The sequence below is a fragment of the Pogoniulus pusillus genome, chromosome 24 (assembly GCF_015220805.1).
Source record: "Pogoniulus pusillus isolate bPogPus1 chromosome 24, bPogPus1.pri, whole genome shotgun sequence".
Lineage (NCBI taxonomy): Eukaryota > Metazoa > Chordata > Aves > Piciformes > Lybiidae > Pogoniulus > Pogoniulus pusillus.
In genome coordinates, this window is record NC_087287.1 from 14,191,776 (window position 1) to 14,207,067 (window position 15,292).

General features: G+C 45.5%; 1 long non-coding RNA gene across 1 annotated transcript in view; it reads left to right on the top strand.

The window, feature by feature from the left end:
- The first annotated feature begins 5,590 nt into the window (after window positions 1-5,590).
- Window positions 5,591-15,292, top strand: part of LOC135186196 (uncharacterized) — a 69,610-nt gene continuing 59,908 nt past the window's right edge. Inside the window, exon 1 of the long non-coding RNA XR_010306755.1 lies at window positions 5,591-7,597. This is a non-coding gene — a long non-coding RNA (uncharacterized LOC135186196). The remainder of the gene's footprint in view (window positions 7,598-15,292) is intronic.

The window sequence follows — 15,292 nt, forward strand, 5'->3', positions numbered from 1 at the left end:
TGGAGGTTCTGTCCAGTGCTGAGACAGAGCATTACCTTTCCTTCCACTGAGCCTCCTTTCCTTTTTCTCTGACCATCTGTTCTTCACACAGTGCTTAGCACTCAGATACGCTCTTCTTTAGCGAGGGCAGGCTGGCATCACTGGGTCCCTGCTGGCTGGACTAATGTTGGGTCCTGGAATCCAAATGAAAGAACCAGAAATAGGCATGTACAAAAGCCTGCTGAGAAGCATTTAGAAAAAGCAGTCATGCAAGGTTGTTCTTGCGCAGTCTTATACCTGAGAAATGATAAATCCACTGAGAATTCTCTGTAGTTTCATACACAGCTCTGATGTAGATTTCTAGAGCAGCTGAATGGAAGGTGATGGCACAAACAGGCCAAATACCAGCTGCAGCAAGGCTGTTTTGTGGAAGAAACCTGGCTACAGCACGCCACTGGTTTAGATGCAGCACTCTTCTTGTAATGTGAGCCAGATTAACAAAAGGAAAGAGAAAAGCAAGTGGAAAACTAAATTTGACATTTTAATTGTAGATAAAAACTATCAATATGTAGCAATAGTGCTTTAGAAAAAGAAAGTTGTCAGTAAAATACAGCATTTCTAGTAACAAGGCTTCCCAAAGAACCTCCTGCTTTGCTTCAGAATTCTCACCAGGGACAAAGGCAGTTATTTCTCTTTCTATAGGCAAAAGACACAGGTCTGTGACTTTGCTTTGTAGATTCCCCCCCACCAGACAAGGCAGCAGTAAACCAGTACTCTGTACAAGTCAGCGAGGCAGTCTGAGAACTAAGTCCCCCTGCTGAAGAGCAGATGCCCACTGGGGTGGCTTACTAGTCAGCTTTGACCTTTGCATGCACACTGAAGAAGACACCCATCTCTTAGCACCTGCTTCAAAGTTCAGCTAAATGTTAAATTATTTTTAGCATCTAAGAAGTGAATGTTTCAGACAGATAGCCAGTGCATTTGTGTACAGCACTGATCCTTGGATCTAAGAAGAGCAGAAGCTGTATAGATTTGATCTTCAGATTTGGACATTGATAACTTTTTTTTTTTGCCTGTTAATGAAGACTCGCTCAGATACTGAATCCTCTCAGACATTTATTCTCTGGTTACCTTGTTATACTAACTGAAATCCTTAATGTTTTAGTAAATGGAATTAGAATGGCAGGAAAATCCAGGATCTTCCTCTTTGTATTTACTGTACAGGAAAGATAGCTCCATAAGCTTGTTAACAAGGTGTTTTTTAAATTGATCATGTTTACAGAAGCAATGTGAAAAAATCTGTAATAGAAATACTAATGTATACATGGGTAACTCTCGCTAAAGGAGAGGCTAGAGTATTTATAGCTACCAAACATCTTTCATATGGAGAGCAGAAGGTATATTGGGGCTAAGCTTGCTTGATTTTTCTAACAGTCTTTATTTTGGACAAATGTTTTTTTAAGAACACCAAATGATGCATGTTTTCAAGTTTTGTACTGTTCTCTAGAACTGGCTATTTAATAAAGTAATACAAAATCGTTTGCAGTTCTTTTCACATAGGTTTCTTTTGAGTTGCTGGGGTTCAGAATCCAGTAGCTGTTGTGTGGAAGAACTAAGTATTATTGTGGTGGAAGAAATGCATGCTTAATGGTCTGAGCATCTGGATTAAAGCAAGGGTAAAGGCAGTAGTCCCATACTATTAAAACAACTGTCATAGCCCCTACTTTTCTTCCAGCTTCCATTCAGTACACCTTGATACAGTATGGTGATGCTCAGCTATTACAGGTGTATTTTAGCCAGTTTCTGAAAACAAACATGCCAGCTAGGAAATGAATTGATAGAACAGCTGCCATCTGCAGTAGCACACCAAGGCTTAGGTTGTTGGCCTGAGACAAGGGTGGACCTGCTCTTATCAGCTAACGGGGGAAAAGATTTGCAACATAAGGGTGCTTTGGCACATACAGACACATGCTTCTGCAGGCAAAACAGCTCTTCATTGTCTTGGCATCCACATCTGTCTGTCCTGAGTTAGTTATTTCTTAAGTCACTATTAGAAGAAGAAATTAAACAAGTCTCCTTTTAGCTTTCTTGTCCCCGTGTGCTGTGACAAACTAAGCTTTGTGTGAGGCGTTGCAGTGAGTGAGGGAAGAGGTTGCCTTAAAAATTAACCAAATAGTATTTTTGCTCAAAATGGTATTTAGACAGAGTCCATTAAAGCAATACTAAACACAGCACTCAAAGAGAGGGTAGAGCTGTCAGCCAGCATCACCACCATCCATGAAACAGTGCAGTATAGGAAACCACAACCCTGCGGTATATCTCATTTCTGGTGAGCCCAAAGATTATACCGCTTACTCCAAGAAACCAACGAGGCTCTTTAGGCCTTCTGGAACAAGAACTGCACCATCCAGTTCCTTAAAAGTGAACTGAAAACAACCCTGCTGCTTTTCTAAATCTCAAATGTGTGAAGCAGCTAAGTAAACAATTGTTGAGCAAACCAGTGTGTGGCCAAGAAAGGGGATAGCCATAAGGTCTAGATACCATTAGGAGGGAGGTCATTATTTGCTGGGCACAGGAGAGGGGAAGTTTAATGTGCCATAAAGCTATGGTGGTTGGTATATGCCAGAACACCAAGGGGTTTAGTTCCATATTCATTGGCTGGGGAACTCCCAGCTCTGTCTGCTATGCTGGTTATTTGCTACTGGCGCCTCTCTTCGTGTGGGTTTTACACCTTTTCGAGGCAGTCTGGAAACTCCGGCCTCTCCCGCCTGGTTGCACCCACCTGGGCCTTGGACCCTCTGGTCGGGGCGGGGGCAGTGGCGGCAACGCCTGGGTGATAAAAGTGAGGCCCTGGGGCCAGTTTCGTCCCTGGGCTCCAGGTGCCATCTGGCGGCTGCTCAGCATCTAAGCGCCCGGCTGCCCCAGCTTGCGGGGTTAACCGGATTGACTCACCCTGTGGTCCTGTCTGAGACAACGAAGACCACCGCTCAGCAGCCGCTTCCAGTGGCGTACAAAGGCTGGAACAATGCAGGTTTCGCGTCGCATTACCGTTAACTCCCTGCCGTTGCAGCACGTTGTTGCTGTTGAGTTCATGAGCCACTTAGGTTCTTCTGTGGTCTCAGCTCAGTGTGTCTGATCCCAGAGGTGGCCAGAAGCCTAGGGAAAAAGGATTTTACAATATGAGTGATACCACTGGCCTTGGATACATTTATGCTCAGACCCTTAAGGATGATTCAGGCATATTAAAAAAAATTAAACAACCAAGAAACAATTCCCAAACACTGCACCACAGAAGGATGTGTACAGTGGGATACATCAGCCAGCCAGGCCTCAGCTGCAGCACAAAACTTGGTCTGACGTATGGCTTTCTTAACAGGGGTAAAGCAGAGCAAGACGACATGTGTAAGGTAGGTTACCTGCCTGTAAATAGTGTTGTCCTAAGTGCCTTGTGTACATACCTCATCCTTGACTCCATCCTGTCCTCCTTCCTCCTGAAATGGTGCTCAATGACTCTCAGGATAAAAAAACTCCAAGGCTGCACGAATGAGGCTGAGAAAACGGTGTGCAATGTGCCAGCTCACACGTACTTTCCACTTTTGAAAGCAGGACCCAGACTCACCCCTTCAGCGGCATGGCAGGGCAAGGGGTGGGGCAGGGTGGAAAACAATAACAAAAAATGTAGAGATCAGCCTGTGGTCTGACACAGCTGGAGCAGGGTGAGCAGCCACTCTTGTTACTGCTAGTGTGGCCCTGAGTTCTGAAATAAAACACAAAGTTTATGACACTGCATGAACTGTGACCTGCATACACATGCAAGTCACCATGAACCTCCAACAATTTAGAAACTCTTGGATGCAATGCAGAAATGCTCCATTTTACAAACTGACTTTCTAGGCGAGTCAAAAGTACACATACTTCAAAAATATTGAAAGGCCAGTGGTTGTTTTAACACTTACTTAAAGATGAACAAATATTTGGAAGAAGGCAGCTACTCCTCACCTCCTAAAGGAAATTAAATTGGGGTGGTGTGATGCAAAAAATAAAATAAAAACATCCTGGAAAGCTTTGAGAGGGAAAGTCACTGAGGTAGTTTTTCATAGAATCATAGAATCATAGAATCAACCAGGTTGGAAGAGACCTCCAAGATCATCCAGTCCAACCTATCACCCAGCCCTAACCAATCAACTAGACCATGGCACTAAGTGCCTCATCCAGTCTTTTCTTGAAGACCCCCAGGGACGGTGCCTCCACCACCTCCCTGGGCAGCCCGTAACACCTACAAGCACAATACCAGAAAACCTGCTTGACAAGAGCCCCTCATTCCCCTTTATTTCTGTATTTTAGCCTAATTGACAGAGGTAATGTAAAAGGCTAAGAGCAGTTGACCAGAGGAAAGCCCATGACAGACTGGGCAGAATGTGGATAAAAAATGAATCATAAAGCCCAGCACAACACCACTTACATTTACCCATTATTTTTAATATCTTAGTAAATAAAAGAAACTCCCAAAATAACCTTCTCTACATCAGTCAGTGTGCTAATTGCTCACTCTGCCTGCCAAAGAAAATTGCTTTAGCACCAGTTTTATAGGCTGTTATTAATATCATTGCTAATTAATAGAGCTACTTACACTGGCTACAGCACACAAACAGCTTTAACAGGACCCGGGCCTAAATCTTTGTGCAAAGGCTCACCTGCCACTATTCCTGCTGTCACCTGTTTCTGAGCACACATAGTGATTTGCTCAGGCAATGCAGGTTTCACCACAGAGACCCTGCTAAGGTGTTTTTAGAGCATGATTCGTGCAGGTCTGTGCTGACTGCTCTCACCTACAGTTGCACAAGGCACCTGTGTCCTTTCACCTAATTTTACCAACGAAGTCTCATGTGGACATGTTTGCATCTCAGATGAGATTAAAAAGTCAAGCATTGACATGAGACAGGTTCAAAAGCAGTCTGGGCTTCCTGCGTGCTGGCATATTTATTAGCTGTCTCAATGCCTACCAGCTCATGGGGATTTCTCTTTGCACTCCAAGGAGGCTTGTGCACTCACGCCCAGCAGAGTGCCCGGCTCCTTCCAGGCCCTTTGTTCTGACTGAGAAACGAAAAAAAAATCCCAACACTTCAAAATCTATTTAGAAAGTCCCTATCGTGTCATAGAGGGGACCGAAACACTGCATTTGGAGCAGCTTTTTGTTTCACCAGTGTTTACTTTGCCACAGACGCATTGGGTCATTTTGCTTTGTTCAGGCTGTGAAGCTGATCGCGGCTGCCTGCGATGGAGAAGCACTCCCCCGCTTCTCCCTGCCTGCAAACTGTCAGCAGGGGACCGCCGCTTCCCAGAGCAGGCGGGAAACGCTGGGGCGGGCACAGCCTGCTCACACACAGGGCCCCTCACGGAGCTATTCGCGGGGTGCAGGTGGCACCTTCTGCATTTGCTGTTTGGCTTTAGCCCGCGAGGGCTGCGTGACGCCCCAGGGGGTCGTTGCTAGCCCGCGGGGCACCTGGGAGCTAGCTGTGCGCACCCAGCCCTCACCTGAGGGGCAGCACAGCTGCGCCTCGTCCGCCTGACCCGGCCTGCCTGCGCGTGCTTCTGCGCGCTCGCCGCACCGGCACCGCTACACACCCGCAAGCCAGGGCAGCGTGCACCGGGCCCGCTGCCGCTCGCTGCGCTTCCAGCTCTCCGTTCTGCTCGCATTTTGATGTTGCCTCTCCCGCTCCGCTCCGGCCCCCCGAGTGCCGAAGCTGAGCGAGACGCCTGACGCGCTTTTTCCAAGGCCCCCGGCTAGTGCCGGGGCCGCAGCCCAGGCTTCCTCCGCCGGCTGTGGCCCCGCAGGCCGGCCGGGCCGCGGCAGCTGCTCCCCCGGAGACGGGGAGAACAATACCAAATACCAGCTCCGCCGCAGGAACGCGGGAGATGGCGCGGCGGGGGGCCGGGGCAGTCCGGGCAGGGCTTGCTCACGGCTTGGACGCGGCCCAGAGGCGGCCACTCGCCTGCCGTGCCGCGCGCCGGCGTGAGGCGAGATGGCGCCCGCCGGGCCCTGACGGCAGGTGGCAGCCGGACACCGCCGCTCGGCCCAGCCGCCGGCTGAGGCGGCGCGTCCTCAGGCACGTCTGCCGAGTCCGCTCGGAGCCGCATCCTCGCACACGTCTACGGTGAGGCACACGGGTGTTCAGGGATGAGCTGGTAGCGCGCCCGGCGCCGCCTCATTGCGTACGTGCAGCAACACACTGCTGCTGCGAGAGGAAGATCCCGCGCCTCCCGTGAAGGAAAGCACACGCACCACGACGCCGAGACCTCTCCTCGGACCGGGATGACTTATCACCAAAGAAAAGTAAGAACACGAAAGGCAAGTCTATCAGCATCCCCAAACGTCGAAGCTTGGTGGGCTCCCATCTAACAGCGGAGCAGCCATGCACCGCGTCCCTCCCACCTGGGCTCTGGGCCTCATGGTTACCCTGACAGAAACCCGAGTCTGCACCCACAGCTGCGAAGGCCTAACACTAATCAGGCAGACGGTTTCTCCGTTGAGTAACATTTTCCCTCAACGAACTTTAATCCAGTTTTGAAATGTAAAGGAGGCTACATTGGGTTACATTACATCAGCTACTCATGTCAAGCTCTTGAGAAGTGGGACTGAAGGTTTTTGTCTCCAGAAACCTTTTGTTGGCCTACAAAAGGCACTTCCCCCCCCCCCCCAGCTCAGACACCAAAAGGGGGAGTTTTTAACTTCCAAAAATAAATCAAAGACACCGGGATGCCTGCAGGGTATTTGTTTCTCCATAGGAACGTGAACCTGGTGGTTTAGTTTAAGAGAGACTAAGCTAAATCACATTTTCTAAATTCCTCCCCTTCCTGATAGATCAAGATCGACAGGATTGCACTGTTGTTTTAATGAAAACCTACTACTCCTCAGAGAGTTTCCTGTTTTAGAAAGATGATATTTCAGAGCTACAAAATTCCACATAATTTGACTTGCTATCACCTTTGTCAGGTCCCTTAACCTCCTCGTGCTTCAGCTGCCCATTGATGAAACATGAGTGATACTCTCCATTAAAAAAACTAACAACAACAAAAAAAGCCCAACACTCATACACGAGACTAACATCTGCAAAATACACATCTGTCCCTGAAGAGACAGGTCTTTAACTGATACCATGACAAACTGAAAATACATCCACAAGGTGTAAACCTGCGATTGCTACATGAGGACTTGGAAAGGACCATATATACCAGGGCAACCTCTGCATGCCTAGAGCCCCCGCCTAGCCACTTGCAGGGGCATGTCCAGCTCTTCCACCTTCATACACGATCCTTGGTGGTCTGAAAACCTTCTGGGTGTCTGCAAATTGAAGCAGCCTTTAGCTGTCTAACTGAAGCTAAAGCACCACATGGCTGCTTGCAAAGTGTCAGGAAAAGACAGTAGTCATAAAGTCACACTACACTCCAGCCAAGCCTTCTTTCATCATCAGTAATTCAGTAAGCTGGATCAATCTCAGGTGCATGTGAAGGACCAGAAACATCCCAAGATACAGCTAAACATGACTGACCTGGACATTGCATCTCTGGAGAGTTTTCAGAGCTTAAGATCTGCAACTCAGAGCAACAATTCTTTCAGGTGAGTGAAAATCACTTGTTGACTAGTATTTGTGTTAAACTTGTAAGTACAAGTTTTTGGTCTTGGAAACCAGTCCTTAGCTCTCAGTTTTATTCTGCAATCCAAAATGTTTTCTTCACTGTACATTTCTTGTCTAAAAGGCAATTAGGATTTTCATCTGTTTAAACAATTTAGAAGCTCTAATTTGTAAAAACCACTTCCTTGTGTTAAAAGTTTCTCTGAACTGTAAAATATATTACAAAGGGGAAGGAGTCAGTCCCTTATATGCTGCTTGGGCCACTCTCCTGGCAGAAAATGACCACTGGCATTGAAAGGCATGGAAAAACAACTTATCACCCAGATCCTGGATACACAAAGCTGACTTAGCTGGGCAAATCAGCACTGATTTCTCAGCACAAGTCCCTGGAGGTGCAGGTCTGCTGATGTGACGTTGGCTGTCATGTCATTATTGCAGGGCGCATAGCACTTAAAACCTTTTATCTGCAAGCTCTAATCCAGCCCACTGCACAGAAAGGCTCTTCAAACGCTTCTGATAGGGACAGCTGGTACATGAGAATGTTAAGTGCTCTTGACGCCTTCCCACTCACCTGCTCTAAGTGCGTACCCAAATGCTTTAGGGATCTCTGAAATATGCACTTTGAACAGCCGGATGCTCTCCTGTTTGACTCAGAAATCCTGAAACATGGTTGCTTCCTGTCTGAACTCCTCTTTTAAAGCCAGGTTTTCTTCCTGCTATGCCAGAGACACCTATAAAAAAGGAAAAGACAGCAAAATTCAGGAAAGCACTTATTGCTATGCAAAAGTTCACAGGAATGCACAATGCTCAGGATTACCTGCCCATAAGGAAAATAGGAAAGCCACTACTAACTTGCAAAGCTAGACTCTCAGTTGCTATTTCTATCTGGCTACTGCTTCTAGGAGACTTGAAGATTCCTTTTGCCAAGGAATGTTTCCTGATAACTTCTTAGAAAACAGCGTTGCTTTTATCCCTTTGCATTTCAGGTAGATCAAGCACTTCTAAGATGCTCACTAAGTGCTGCTCAAGGATAGAAGCAATTGGTGTTTTGGGGGAATGGGGGGATGTTAAGACATAGCAAATTGCTGAAAGAGTTGGAGCAGAACCAGCAGTCATGACAAACTAGGCCTGCAGTGGGGTATGCTGGTGGCGGGACAGCACATTGATGTCCTTGAGAGCTGCTGATAAGCTGTTTTGCCTTCTGGTGCTGCAGTGCAAAGCTGCATGTGGGCTTGTTTTCCGTTTCCCCCTGTTCTGCAATGCAGACATCCCCTGGGGTCCCAAAGTCGCGGGATGAAAAACTCATCCTTCCTTTTGGCCCAGGTCCTGCACAGACATGTGCACATGCTTAGCACCGAGCATGTGAGTAGCAACACTGATCTCTATGGAGCAATCCACATGCTTGAGCCTTTGCACATTTGGGAACGGGAGAGACAAGACAGTTAGTTCTTTGGTTGCCTGTTTTACATACCAGTGGAGGAGCTCCCACCCAAGAGAGGGATGTGCAGCAGGATGGTGCTGAACTATATAGCTATTTTTATTTCCATTGGTTGTGGCCTTTCTGAGGTGTGTTATGAGTTATCTGGGATATTACACCCCAGACACGTCGAAACAACAGGTCTTGCTGCAGACTGTCCTTAGTGGGATGATTTAGTTACTGCTTTCCCCCCACTTCATCTTCTTCATTATTCCCATTAGTGACACATTGGCTACAGAGAAAAGTTATTCATGCTCTAGAAATGTAATATTTACTCAAAACAATTTTTATTTGGCTTGGCTTCTTCCCAGTGCCATAAAGTGATAGCCAACCCCAAGTGCTTACATAGACAACATGTGCATCTGAGTCATATTTATGATCCCAGTTATAAAAAGCACACAATCTAGTTGTTTGGTGCAGTACAATGGGACTGGAGGCATCAGCACATCTTGAGCATAACCTCTCTCTGGAATCGGCAGAAATTTGCCATGGTCCAAATTTAGAACTTGTGGGTGGAAGCTCAGACAGGAGCCAACTTTTTATACCATTACATCACAGGAATTGAGGGCTTGGTGCCAAAGGATCCAAGGAAATTAATAAAGAGCAGAGGCTGGCCAGCTGTTTGAATTTAAAGTCATGGCAGAGAGGTAATTATTAATAAAAGTGGCTTTATTCAGAACAGAGTAATCTCATTGCTTAAATTGAACATATCCCTTCTCTTTACTGCAGCTTACTATTCTGTTGGAACTTGTAAAGATAATAGTAAGGAATTAACATTTCCAAGAGTTAGGCCTGGTGAAGCTGAGATTGTTCTCAATAGACGACATGCTTCAGTGCTAACTTTCTGGCTAAGTAGTGCTCAGTGAGCACATGCATTGCTAGTGGCATCACTGCTGCCCTGGCCAGAGGAGGTGGCTGGAACGTGGCGTGCATTTTTCCAACTAAAACACCAGGTCTCCAGTGGACAGCGATCAAAGCTGTGTCCAGCTCATTTGAAGAGCAATTCAATTTGTTTGACCTCTTTGTGCTGGGGCAGCCAGCATAAGCTCAAATGTCACACAGCCTCCTTGGAGGTGATGGTAAAGCATCAGAGGCTGTTACCGTGAGGCACAGGGTGATCGTCCACTCCTTCAGTCTGTTTGGGAGCATTGAGTGTGCCCACAGCCCCAGTGGTGAATGGTCCTGTGTGCAGTGTAGATGTGGCTTGGGTAAGGACAGTGCCAATACCGAGAGGAGGCCATTGCCTGTGTGTATCAGGGCTGTGCTCTGATAGGCTCTAGAGCCCAGGTCTGCTTAGACGCTGCTTTCTGTGCCTCAAAAGCACAGCTTACAGAATAGGCACCTTCCTAGCCCCTGGTAAGACAGGCTCCACAGATCAAAAAATCTGGATCTGCTCACAGAAAGGGGTCATGGAGTCTAGGTGCTAAGATTCCGCATGCCAAAAGCTGAACACACATTTGCCACAAAACATATGGCCAGGAGAATACTGTAGTGTCTTTGGAAAAGGGGCTCACCTAATGCTTAAACTACATGTAGCTTCAGAGATATACAGTTTATATCCTCCTCAAGGATATGCCAAAGCTGTGAATAATTTAAAATGTAGCTCTGGCTTCTCTAGGAAGCTGCCTATTCCCATTTTGCAGATAAACAAACTTGAGGTGGGAAATGACTAAAAGCTTTTTCACTGGAGCACTATCATCAGTAAACCTAACATTAAAGTTCTCAGAGAGATGTTCCTGCACCCACAGATACCATGTCATGCTGGCACACCTATTTCTTGCAGTAGCACATACCAAACACCTTTAAGCATCCATACCTCACCAAGAGCAAACAAGAGCAAAGACTGGGACCTACTTTGGTCTAGGCACCCATACACATACACCATCCTCTTCTCCAGGCAGAGCTGATTAAAAAATAAAATACAATTAAAAAAATTACTTCAACCACATGTCCACAGAGGGACAGTTTTCACAATGGGAAGAATCCAGCTGCTAGTACAGAAAAGTAAGGGTTATATGGCAGAAATCAAGTCATTCTCCATTTCCTACACATGGTGTTTCCACTCACAACACAGGCAGGTGTGTGCAGGGGATGTTACAAGACTTCAGGTTGCTGTGGATTCAACAGGCTCTATCACTAGATAAACTTCTTGCAATTTACCTAGAAAAATGCAATGCCAACCATTCATTCCTGCCAGAGAACACAGTGAGATCTTGGCCCCGCTCAAGTACTTCAGTGCTATGTATTTATTTTCCTAGCATGCCGTTGTGGAGCACAGAATCACCCAATGTGATCAAAGATCATGCTGGACTGTGTGTTTTATTTTTTGTGGATAGCTGTAGACATCTAAAGATTAAAACCCCTCAGGTTCATTAAACTTACCATTTATAGTTAAGAAATTCCCTTCTGTGTCATGTGACCCAGAGATAAGCTGAGGTGCTGCAGCGTGATGGGAGACTTCTTTCTGGTAACGCGGAGATGGACTGGCCCATGAGATTGGCTTGTTCATGTGGCTGCATGCTGAAAGCATTTGACATACCTCTGAAGTATTTCTCCACTTCAGCAGAGAACAGCATGAAGAGACACTGAGGAGAGACAACAAAAGGTTTTCCTTGACTGATAAAAATACCTACAATATGGGACTTAAAAGGAGGAATAGACTTCAGTAATTGGATACACTGAAGATAAATTTATTTTTAGAAAAGATTATTAGAACAGAAAGCACCCCAAAACCTATCACTAGATATTTGCTATAGTAAAAAGGACAAAAGACTTATTTCCTACTTGAGTGCCTGCAAGGTACATGTAGTTTGAGGACTGAAGTAGCCATTTTACCTTCAGTCTCATGCTGTTACTCCACAGCTTTCCAGTGCATGCTCCATCTTGCACTAGAGAGAGTCTGCAACTGCATGCCCACTGCCCCTTTGACTTGGATAGAAGGTGGAAGGAAAAAAGTCAGCAAAATTAGTAGCCTTAAGGATACCATAATGCACCCCAGAAGTTGGAATGTCTACCTGTCTGAGCCAGACAGTAGATACTTAGTGTCTTCAGTCCTTTGTTTCAGATGTCACAGCATAGTAACCTCACTTCCTGGACTACTGCACTAGACAAAGCATTGTAATAAGCAAGTGATTCTATGGAAGTAGATGAAACAATTCGAGCTATAACTCTGCAAGTCTCTAACCCATGGCTAATCTCCAACTCTTCCCGCTGAAGTCAGCGGCAATTCCTCCCGCCCCATCTACAGTCACGAGAAATGCAGCAAGCATTAAAAAATTTGGAGGCCTGGCCCATTCTTAAAACTGGGCAAGAGTCAGGTTTCCAAAATGCTGTTTACACTGCAGAGAAACTTCCTTCCCAGAAGTCCCTTTGTCTCCAGCACACAATCTCTTACTTCACTACTAGTTTAGATGATCTCTTTTTTCACTACTAGTTTAGATGCAGCCAACCATCATCCCATTTAATGTCATTCCCTTGGCCATCATCTTCTGACAATGGTAGCAATAAATACATTGGATCTGCTAATTTACCTTCTGCAATCACAAAGCTAGACTACCAATCCATTCTATCTCTGGCATGTAGCTTGGAAAACCAACTGAAACTAGTAGCCCAGAAATTAACACTGATATGTAAAATATGGAGAAGGGTTTTATGAGAAGGTGGGTTTGTGGCTTCTTGATTCTTTTTTTCAATCAGATTCTTAAAAGTCTTAGACCAGGAAATTAAGGAACTTTGGTGGTGACTTACTCCTCATCAGTTTCTTTAGAAGATGAGTCATTCAGAAAGCATGGAAAGTATTAGGGTTATGGCTTTGATGTTTTTAATAGAAATTTGGGTTGGATTTGAAAGAAACAAGGAAAGTGATGCTATTTCCTTTTTGGAATGGCAGTCTGACATGACTGGTGCTGTTATACAACAGAATGACCAAATGGCAATGCACGCGCTAACCCAGCAATGGGCCGAGGAACTGAGCCTCCTAATTGAGTTTGTAGCTGGATGCTAACAGGCTCAGCAAACAAATACTCGTGTTTATTACAGCTGAATGAACAGAATGTACCACAGACTATATGACTCACTTTTCCATAGGACGCCTGTCTATTCTCTGGGTTTAAATAATGAAATATTGCACCTCTCACTTGCAGTTTGTTTCACAAAGTTTTAATGAGTTCATCCCAACAAGCTGTAGCCCTGCCACATAAAAACTAATCCATTTGCCTTGTGAAAATAAGTGTGCTTTTTGACAGGACACCCTGCGCTAGGCCCTACTAAATCAGCCCAAGAGGTTAGACTCACTTACAGGTGGTTTTAGTCTCGAGTGCTTTTTGAGAATTGAAATATGCAGTCAGCTTCAGCAGCGTGTTGGCTGTTTTCCCTTGGGTGACAGGCTGTCCTGCTGCATCCAGAGCACGCCTCCCCTCCTCTGTACAGAGTCTGCCTTTTAAACGGGGGCTTTAAAATCATTGCTTTCTGTATGAAAAGGGTTTGTTTTAAAGCAGAGTTTGGGGGAAAAACATTAAGAAATTATTACATTGTTATTTCAAAACATGCAATAAAAAAAAAGGGCTACCTATTAACTCACAGGAAATTCTGACCAAAGCAGGTGTCCTTAGAAGACCCTCCTGCAAGAAATTCAAATGAAGGGAAAGATTTTTAAGTAAACAAGTGAGAAGAGCCAGGGAAAACAACAGCAATGAGCAAAGTCTCAGGTGGCCAACTTGGCAGAGCAGGGCATGAAGGAAGGAAGAGGCTATGGGACAGTGAACCACTGGCGTTTACAGTAGTTAAGGAATCTCCAGAGGTTATGACTTAAACCACAAGTTGCTTAACAGTACTGTATGCTCCTTTCACATCCAGCCCCAGTCATGTGGGTAAATCTCTCATTAAGTCAAGAGGCTAGATGCAGGTGCATGAGTGGTGCTGTGGACGGTGGTGGTTGAGAGAGGAGGAGGACCAGCAGAGAGGGTGTTTCACTGCACCTTGAAATTACAGCAGTCATGATGAGAAGACAACTCCTGACTGGGGTCTTAGTCCATGAATGGGAGATGACTGGTGAGTAACCAGTTAGGGACTGTCTTGTGGTGTAGACAGGACCAGTTGCAGCTAGAAGGATTTTTTTCATTTTACTCCCTCACCCCGAAGTCTGCCCTTCAAGTGCTAGAAGAGAATGATGAGATGGGAGAAGTGATGCCTTTGTCACTTACCAGCGATGGATACAGGAGAGCAAAGAATCCACTGGCAAAGATGCAGACGTAAGCTATCACTTCAGAGATCACTTTGTTCAGGCATCAACGGCTGCTGTGAAACACACTTGATTTTACTTTGTGGTGGAGATTAACTCTGGCTAAGACTTTGCAAGTTAGAAAGACATTTCAGGTTAAGAAATTAAATACTCCCCAGGTTAATGATTGTTCAGGGTATGTCTTACCCCTACGGGAATTTTTAGCGTGGATCTGCAAATGCATTGTTTGAAAGTTAAGTACCCTTTTGCCGTCTGAAGCACTAGCTGCAATAATGGAGACACAGACTGAATGACAGAAAAGCAAACTCTAAAATAGCTACCATTAACACTCAGAAGGCTGGGGCTGTGTTATCCTGTGGTTTTCTGTGCTCGGTAGCGATGTGTCATCGTAAAGAGAACATTTAACAGCTGAACAATGCCCTGCATGGTGTCACCTTCCCAAGGGCTAACTGCGCAGCAGCTTCTCCAAATTGCTGAATTTCCACTGCTGAAGCAGTTCATTAAAAAAAACCCAAAGCCTAAAAAATCCTTATACAGCTGGGAATTATAAAACTCTGCAAGAGCCTGTGATGCCAAGGACCTTCATTTGGAGGCACACCTATGTTTCTAGTGCATTGGAAGCTGTTCTTTTCCAGAAATCTTGCTATAGATGCTAAAGCAAGGATGAATCTGGCTGCAGTCCACTCACCATGAGTGATTATATCTTAAAGAGACATTCCCTCTTGAAAAAGTCTAATTCTTCACATGTTTCTGGTTAAAAAAACCCACAAAAGAGCCAACCCTTGTGCCTATGTCAGTGTCTTAGTTGTATAAATTTAAACATTCCACTGTAAGCTAAGATTATCTTGCCTCTTGCCCACTGAGACGTGTGGGTTTGGCTTTATAAGACTCCATAACTAGCCTGCTTGAACCCTGTCCAGCAAGTTTTCATCTAAATTGATTAGGACTTGGAACATATTTTCT